The sequence below is a fragment of the Amblyomma americanum genome, chromosome 5, assembly GCF_052857255.1.
Source record: "Amblyomma americanum isolate KBUSLIRL-KWMA chromosome 5, ASM5285725v1, whole genome shotgun sequence".
Taxonomy (NCBI): domain Eukaryota; kingdom Metazoa; phylum Arthropoda; class Arachnida; order Ixodida; family Ixodidae; genus Amblyomma; species Amblyomma americanum.
Genome location: NC_135501.1, coordinates 168,212,764 through 168,222,024, shown reverse-complemented (window position 1 = coordinate 168,222,024; position 9,261 = coordinate 168,212,764). Strand labels below are relative to the sequence as shown.

Genomic DNA, 9,261 nt, shown 5'->3' with positions numbered 1-9,261 from the left:
CAATGGACAGCTCGGAAACAAGAAGACATGGCATCTTCTAAGACACCTGCTCGATCCAGAACAAACACGTCCCGTGCAACAAAGTCAACTGTACAGACTCATACATAAATATGAGGGTACAACTGAAGACCTAATCAAAGAGCTAGCAGAACGTTATCTAAACACGGATGATAGTACCACACAACCAGACTACCGGGGGACTCCTAATCCAAATTTAGACGCAGACATCAGAGACGCAGAGGTCTGGTACGCAATTGGAAAACTGCGGACAACATCTGCGGCAGGACCAGACAAAGTAACAAATAAGACTCTCAGGAACTTAGACGCAACGTCGATCGCGGCGGTTACAGACCTTATGAACAAATACTGGCATGCAGGCAACATACCACCAGAGTGGAAACACGCGAAAATCACTTTTATTCCTAAAGCGGGTAAGAAACTCAGCACTGAGAATCTACGCCCAATTTCATTAACATCATGCCTAGGCAAACTCATGGAGCATGTCATCCTCAATAGGCTCCAAAACTATGCGGAGGACATGAACCTCCTACCTGAAACAATGTTAGGATTCAGGGCCCAACTATCTACCCAGGACATTCTCTTGCAGCTTAACAAGGACATAATTGAAGCTGACGAGGGAACAGGAACGAAAGCAATATTGGGTTTAGACCTTGTTAAAGCTTTCGACAACGTCACCCACAAAGCCATCTTGACAAACTTGTCAGAAATCAACCCCGGAGAAAGGACGTACAACTACATCCGATCCTTCCTCACTAACAGAACAGCAGTGATAACGGTCGGAACAATAGAGTCTGCCCCAATCAAACTAGGAAGTAAAGGAACGCCACAGGGCTCCGTCTTGTCCCCTTTCCTTTTTAACCTCTCCCTCATCAAAATTCCCCCCAAACTGGCACAAATACCAGACCTACATCACACGTTCTATGCAGATGACATCACACTTTGGGTAACCAAATGATGCGAAGGCTACATAGAAGACACACTCCAAGCAGCAGTGAACATCATCGAGGCATGCGCATGGGATTCCGGCCTCACTTGTTCTGAGCAAAAATCTGAACTCTTCGTGATCCGTCATAAACAAAGAGGTAGGCGTACCACGACATCCCCCCCGCAAATGAACGTCTATGTTAATGGACGATCTGTCAAAGAGGTACAGACCATGAGAATACTGGGGTTGTATTTACAAACAAATGGAAAAAATACTGACACACTCACTAAGCTAAAACGCACGGTAGAAGCGACGGCGCGATTACTCCGCCGCATAGCTAACCGCAGACAAGGGGTGAGGGAAAGAGATTTATGCCGCCTAGTGCAGGCCTTTGCGCTGAGCAGGATACTCTATGCCACCCCTTATCTGAAATTTTCGAAAGCAGAAAAGGACAAATTGGATAGCATGATACGGCAGGCCTATAAGGCTGCGTTAGGACTCCCACTAAATGCCTCAACCGAAAGGCTTATGAGGTTAGGAATACATAACACCTACAATGAACTGAAAGAAGCCCATTTAATGGCTCAAACAGGGCGATTAGCCAATTCCAGAACTGGCAGGAGTATTCTTACCAGGCTCGGAATTAACTTTCAACCTACGAATAACGATGCTAAAGTACACTTACCCCGCGCCTATAGGACGGCCCTACTAATCAAACCACTCCCCAAAAACATGCACCCCTTACACCATGAGGGTAGAAGACAAGCACGAGCCAAAGCCTTACTTAAGAAATACAGACAGTGCGCTGCAACACTTTATGTAGATGCGGCAGAATACAAAAATACCAATGCCTTTGCAGTTGTGGTTGTGAACGAGAATGGTGACCACATCGTCTCGGCTACAATCAAAACGAAATCCTCTGAAACGGCAGAAGAGGCGGCTATAGCCCTCGCCCTAGCACATACCCAAGGGAGCATCATCCTCAGCGATTCCAAAATGGGTATCAATAATTTCGCTAAAGGGCAAATTACAAACACCTCCCTTAGAATCCTTAACGCAACCAAATTCTCACCAAATTATTCCGAATTGATATGGGTCCCAGCCCATTCGGGGAATCCGGGGAACGAGGCAGCCCACAATAAAGCCCGAGGTTTCGTCGACCGGGCAGTGGATGAGTCTGGCTCCCTGAATTTCACGGACTCAATGATCACATATCATGATCTCACCAATCATTTTAAACTAGAGAGGAGAATTTTCCCCCCTCCAGACAAAAGACTTACTAAAGAACAAGAGGTTACGTGGCGTCGTCTACAGACGAGATCGATACGCACCCCATCACTCCTCGCGCACATTTATCCAGATCTTTACAACCCAAACTGCAAACACTGTGGCCAACGTGCTACCTACGATCACATCCTGTGGGACTGCAAAATAGAGCCACCTCCGGGTGATCTAGTCACAGCTCCTTCTCTCGAGCGGTGGGAGACCGTGCTGGCTAGCTCTGACCCCAGAACGCAAGTTTTGGCGGTGGAGTGGGCTGACAAAGTCGTCGAGGGCTATGTACTCTCGACCACTTAACGCGACCTCTTGCCAAGCTCTTCCCGGCGAATAAAATGTTTTACAATCAATAGAGATACGTCTTGTCAAGTTTTTGCGCTTTATATTACATCAATAAATAAGTACGGATAAACCTCGTACGATTAGCGAACTAGGTGTGCGTGACCTCGCTGGTATATTCACGCAGCTTCAGTGAAAAGAACATGATTATCACTTGAAGCGACCCCTTTTGTCTGATCGGCCATTCAGTTTTTGTTAAACAAAAAAAAGTCAAAGCTTCTAAAGCGCTTCCCCTTTAAATTGGCCGCTTGAATGCTTACCGACGGTATCAAGCCAGCTTCCACTTTTTCCAGGGACAGCTGCAGGAGGCACAACTCCCGATTGAAACTATGTAAAGATTGTCCCAGACATAGAAAGCACAGAGGTGCCCTGGAAGGTTCAGCAAAAGCTAGGGACTGCAGTCTAACCTCATTATAACAAAACGGTTTATAACGAAATGTTGCATATAACGAAGGCATGATGGTTCCCCTTGGAAGCTCGGTCAACACGGGGCTATAACGAAGTAATCGTACGGGCCCCTTCAACTTGGTGGTTCAAATGTATTTGTGAGGAGGATGTCATGTATGGAAGTGGGCTATGAGCCTTGAAAAATGACGCCAAGCTGCACAGCACGTGGACATGATGTTGACGGCAACGCTTGACGCGTTCGGTCTGAAGGTAGGCTGGGGAGTAAAATACTCTCCAAACCCCTCAATTGCCCATTTCCGCTTCCGGCGGTCCATTTAGGCCAGTCTCGAGTAGGCTGTGCAGTCCCGTGCTTTACGCAAATCAGAGCAGCTTTTTGTTTTTTTTGAAAAAGTCAGCCATTTCAAAGATTTCTATCCCTTTCTCAATGACGTTCTCAGTTTCAAGGTCGTCGGGACAACACTGCGTGGACTTCACACATAATAAGAAAAAAATCGAGTGGATCGGCGACAGCACTTGCGAGCAGCATGCAAAAACAGTCACAATGCGGTTGCGACATGTTTCCGCTGCTCCGCTTCCGCGTCTACCTGGGAATTAAATTGCCCATAGAAGTCTTGCGTAAACGGGAAAGTCTTCGTAATCGTACCAATTATACGAACTCTCTGATATGTTCAATCCACTTAGTGGATGGCAGACGTATGGATGAAAATCTGGTACCCACGTTGAACGCATAGGATATATAGTGTATAAGCGTATGGCAAGTGATTTTCTATTTTTATCGCATCGTGCATTGTTCAAGAAGTTGTTTTCAGTATCGTGAAATTACTGAGCTCATGGTTTATGGTATTGGGGGGTTTAACGTCTCAAAGCCACTCAGGCTATGAGGGACGCCGTAGTGAAGGCCTCCGGAAATGTCAACCACCTGATTTTTTTAGTTGTATGCGCGGCATTTTAGTAAAAAACCCGCTGGTTTTTTTTAGCTGTATCCGACTATTGCACATGTTGTAGGAAAGAAATAGATACACAGATCGTTGTATGACACCGATAGTGAGATGACATTTGAACGCTCGCTGCAGCATCCGCCTCGGTAGCGCAGTAGGCAGCGCGTCAGTCTCATAATCTGAAGGTCGTGAGTTCGATCCTCACCCGGGGCAGGCGGAGTTATTTTCTTCCCTTTTTTTGAAGGCTACGAGTGAGCGAGTCATGTCACTATCATCACAACACAAAAAACCAGGGGCTCGCAGGCTAGTATAGCCGAGCAGTTGGCGGTAATGTTATCCTTTAGCTCCCTGAGCCTCAATCATACCCTGAAGATTCTTCTGATGCTGCATCGTAATAAAGTTCATGCGTTTTCTCGCCCCTAGTTGGAAACAGTATTTGGTGAGCTAAATGTGTCAATCTAATGTCCACACACCAACAATGAAAAAAAGGCATGTCGAGAACGTCCAACACGGCGGGAAATTTCAGTTCAGTGACTCAAAAACTTTGAGGCCACTGCGGCTACCCGGGCTGGAGAAATGCGAAAGCATTGCGTTGCTTCTGTGCATAGACGTGCAGTGACGTCAGCGGATGTGACGTCATGAAACTTACTAGAAAGCGGGCATTTTTGCACGACACTAGTATGCGTTATATTTATTTTTATTTTTTACTGTTTAATTTTTTGTTTCTGTTTTTAATTTCTTTCTTTCACTTTTAACTTCTTTTTTTCTTTATTTATTCTAGTTTGGGCGTCCAGGTGCTATACTCTCGTCCGTGGCTACTGTGAAAATTCAAAAAAATTTCAAGCGTAATTTTAGCGTTTAGTTAACTAACAAATTGCAATTAATCAATCAATTTTTTTTCAGAGCAAGATCTCATCACGCATTATTTACCACAATCAAACTTTTGCACATTCACCTACACAGAACTACGTAACAGTACGGAGAAAGGTTTGCTGACACGAAACACGGGACATAACCATCATCTAATGATTTAGCCGCCGCGGTGGCTGAGTGGTTACGGCGCTCGGCTGCTGGCCCTAAAGACGCGGGTTCGATCTCGGCCGCGGCGGTCGAATTTCGATGGCGACGAAATTCTAGAGGCCCGTGTACTTTGCGATGTCAGTGCACGTTAAGGAACCCCAGGTGGCAGAAATTTCCGGAGCCCTCCACTACGGAGTCTCTCATAGTCTGATTCGCTTCGGGACGTTAAACCCCTCAAACACCAAACACCATCTAATGCTTTCGCATTAAAAATAAATTATTTTAATCGAGAAGCAAAACTGAAACTCTTGTCGCGCAAGTAGCCTGCTAAGCACGGATAAATCTCCTACGATTTGCGAAGTATACGTGGGCGTGACCTCGCATGGTATTCACGCAGCTTCAGTGAGAAGAAAGAACATAATTAGCACTTGAAGCAACCTCTTATGTATTACCTGCCGTTGAGATTCCGTTAAACAGAGAAAAATCACAGCCCCTTAAGACCTTCCCTTTTAAATATTCCGTTTGACCGCTTAACGACGGTATGAAGTCGGCTTCCATCTTTTACAGGGACAGATGTGCGAGGCATAACTCCCGGGTGGAGCTGTGTGAAGACTGTTCCCAGCAAGAAAAACTCAAAAGAGCTCTGGAAGGTTCAGGAGAACCTAGGGACTACAGTCGAACCTCGTTATAACGAAACGGTTTATAACGAAATATTGGATATAACGAAGGAATGACGATTTCTCTTGGAAGCTCGGTCAACACGGGCCTATTACAAAGCTACGGCTAAAACGAAGTAATCGCCGGGACCCCTTAACTTGGTGGTGCAACTGTGTTTGTTAGGGGAATGCCATATATGGGGTATATGACAAAGTGGGGTATCAGCCTTGTAAAATGACGCCAAGCTGCATAGCATGTGGGCATGATGTCGACGGCAACGCTTTACGCGTTCGGTCCGAAGGCAGGCTGGGGAGTAAAATATATACTCTCCAAACCCATCAACTGCCCATTTTCGCTTCCGGCGGTACATTTTTGCCAGTCCCCAGGAGCATGCAATCCAGAGCAGCTTTTTTTCGACAGTCGTTTGCCGTTTAAAAGATTTCTATCCCTTTATCAATGACGTTCTCAGATGCATGGCCGTCGGGACAACACTGTGTGGGCTGCACACATAATAAAAAAATAGGAAGCGGAACACCGATAGCACTTGAGGGAAGCATGCAACGACAGTCACCATGCGGTTGCGACATGTTTCCGCCTCACCACTTCCGCGTCGACCTGGAATTAAATTGCCGATAGAAGTCTTGCGTAAACGGGAAAGTCGTCATATTTGTACCAATTATACGAACTCTCGGATATGTTGAACCCATTTCGTGGATGGTATACGTATGGATGATAATCTGGTAGAGACGTTGAACCTGGGATACAAGAACAGGGCAAGCGATTTTTCTAGTTTTATCGTGTCGCGCATTGCTTAAGAAGTTGTTTTCAATATCGTGAAATCACTGAGATCATGTCGTAAGAGCGATGTTAAATTTACCCCCGTTCTGTGTTAAATTTGACCTTGTTATCAATGGCATGACCGCGGTGCGGCGCCAAGATTTTAACGCATTTTAGACAGGCCCGCAAACGCAAACTGGATTTGTACGTTACAATTGAAATATGGGCACTATATGGGCACTGCAAATTTCTGGCCACTCCTTGATGTCACCCACCAATTCGACGACTTCCAGCGGATGGGTGTCTGATTAGCGATCGAGAAAAAAGTAATCAAAGAAAGAGGATAGTGCAGTGAAAGTAGTAATCACTTTTTAGACAAACAACACGCGGAACATCTCGACACTAGCGATCATTCCCACAGTGCAGTCAAACGTTCGTAAGCTGACTGCCGTACCTAATCCCGATGCTCATTTCTCAGATATGTCCACTAAAGGCAGATTTTGTTCTGCTGGCACTAAAGTGTTTGTGAGTCTCCCTTTCAACTTTTTTTTCTATCCATACTTCATTTGAATGCGACCGGTCTTCAGTGGATTCAAGGAGTAAATCAGGCCTCTGCATCAGAATGTATGTTACCGTTCCCATAAAACAGCTATAAATTTTAGCATAAAGGTTTATTTTTCTCATTGCTCTTGCTGAAAATTTTGCTTTTGAGGAAAGGAAATGATGCAGTAACTGTCTCTCATCTCTCGGTGGACACCGGAACCGCGCCGTAAGGGAAGGGATAAAAGAGGGAGTGAAACAAGAAAAGAAGAAAGAGGTGCCGTAGTGGAGGGCTCCCGAATAATTTCGACCGCCTGGGGATATTTAACGTGCGCTGACATCACACAGCATACGGGCGCCTTAGCGTTTTTCCTCCATAAAAACGCAGCAGCCGCGGTCGGGTTCGAACCCGGGAACTCCGGATCAGTAGCCGAGCGCCCTAACCACTGAGCCACCGCGGCGTGTCAGGACGAGATACAAAAATGCCCGTCAGCACACATTCACTACCCCGAGATGTATGAGCCAAATCAGCACCCCAATGCTATGGCATAGCTCAGCTAGGTGGTAAAAGGCACGACGTATGGTTTTACGTCCACCAAGACTGGAAGACAAACCTCGTAAACAAAGGTAAATGATACGCACATGATGTAGCCTGCTCAACTTGAAATACTTTCAAGCAGATATAAAGTTCGCTCGTTTTTAAGTCGCGACAACCGCCATACATGAAACACGCCGCACAGCGCGATGAACAGTGCGTGATGCAGGTGTAAAGCGGCGAGCCGTAGCACACATGCATCACGCGATCGGTATACCTGCATATGCCTTTCCTTCGCTGTGAGCTTGTGTCCACAGCTGCAATTAAAGTTAAAATTCACAACTAAAAACGGGAAGCGACAGATGGGGGGGGGGGGGGGGGGGGGGGGGGGGGGACAGATGTCTTTAAATAAACCCGCGGACAGCCGCTTCCGAAATTTCAATAGACAGTCTATAGACTGTCCATAGACTTCTCTGTAGAAAGTCTATAGACTCTGTAGACAAACCCTAGAGATCAGTCTATAGATAAATCCTATAGGCACTCTATACACAATGTAGAGGTTTATGACGATACACTTTTAGTAGACTTAGTCTATAGACTATACATAGAAAAAAGAAGTATCCGTAGGAAGGCAACAGAGTCTATAAGAAGTCTATATAGACTATTTTTATAAGGATCGGTCTCAATTTGCTCAGAAGGCTTCATTTTTCTTTGTTTTTGGATCTTCCAGACCATCTGAACGCTGCGACGCCCCGGTTTCCGATTGTTACTTTGTTCCAACGCCTTTGAAAGTTTTAATAGTGAGAGTCAATGGAAACGGCCGAAATTTAAAGGCGTTTTGAGTGACGAAGACTTTATCCGACAATAATTTGCGGTTCCGATCGCTTTTTACCAGCGGAGACAGTTAGAGGAAGGCCTCAATTTTCTACTCTTCAAGCTTTTCTTGGTCAGGACAACGAAGAGAAGTGTCAAATGACTGGGTTAATTGGAGAGACATGGGAGAGGCCTTTGCCCTGCAGTGGGCGTGGTAGGCTGCTGATGATGATGCGAGAGACCTTTGTACTGCATATGTAGATAACTCGGCTGATGATGATGCCCACGACTTCTCCGTCGAAAAAGCATTATTATCATATTCTACTTATCCCCACAACCATGTCCACCTGCAGGCAACGGCCTCTACGCCACGTTATTCTGACAAATTTCCCGAACCTCGTTATGGCAGATATTAAATTACGTTTTCCTTCCGTTTCCTTGCACAAGTTTTGGTTTGAATTTTACCTAAAGTATCCCCCCCCCCCCCCCCCCCCGGGTTTGTTTCTAATCCAGCCTCTGCATATCACACATGTCAGTTGTTTTTTTTTTTTTATCGCTCGGTGCCGTGGGCTCTCTGCAGGTTCAGGTAAGTGCCACGGCGCAAAGCACCCAGCCATCCTCAATATATATACACAAGGGAATACATACATTGCCGCAGAGGGTTAAAGTTTTTAATGTTGTTTGTTTAAAGGGGGTATAGGTTGACCAGATTATCTGGAAAGATTGTAGCCGCGGTCAGCTGTTACTGCGGTATTCGATATTGCAGGAAGTTTTATAGGCGGTCATCTCTAAAGGTCGCCGTCACGTTTAAGCTGATCACAGCCGACGACAAGCCACGATTATTCTTAATCTGTCGACAGTCGAGCTCACTTGCCGCTATCGCCGCCGTCGATCCGTATTCCGTATGCCGGCACAGTTTAGCGTAACCGACAATTTGACTTCGGCATTTGCATAATTGCCAGCTGTCCGGGGCCATCCAGTCTTCACACCACCTGTTACTTTTTTAACCA

General features: G+C 45.9%; 1 non-coding gene across 1 annotated transcript; it reads left to right on the top strand.

Annotated features, from left to right (window-relative positions):
- Positions 1–4,049: 4,049 nt before the first annotated feature.
- Positions 4,050–4,122, top strand: TRNAM-CAU (transfer RNA methionine (anticodon CAU)). The gene has a single exon. It is a non-coding gene; the product is annotated as a tRNA-Met (tRNA).
- The last annotated feature ends 5,139 nt before the right edge of the window (positions 4,123–9,261 follow it).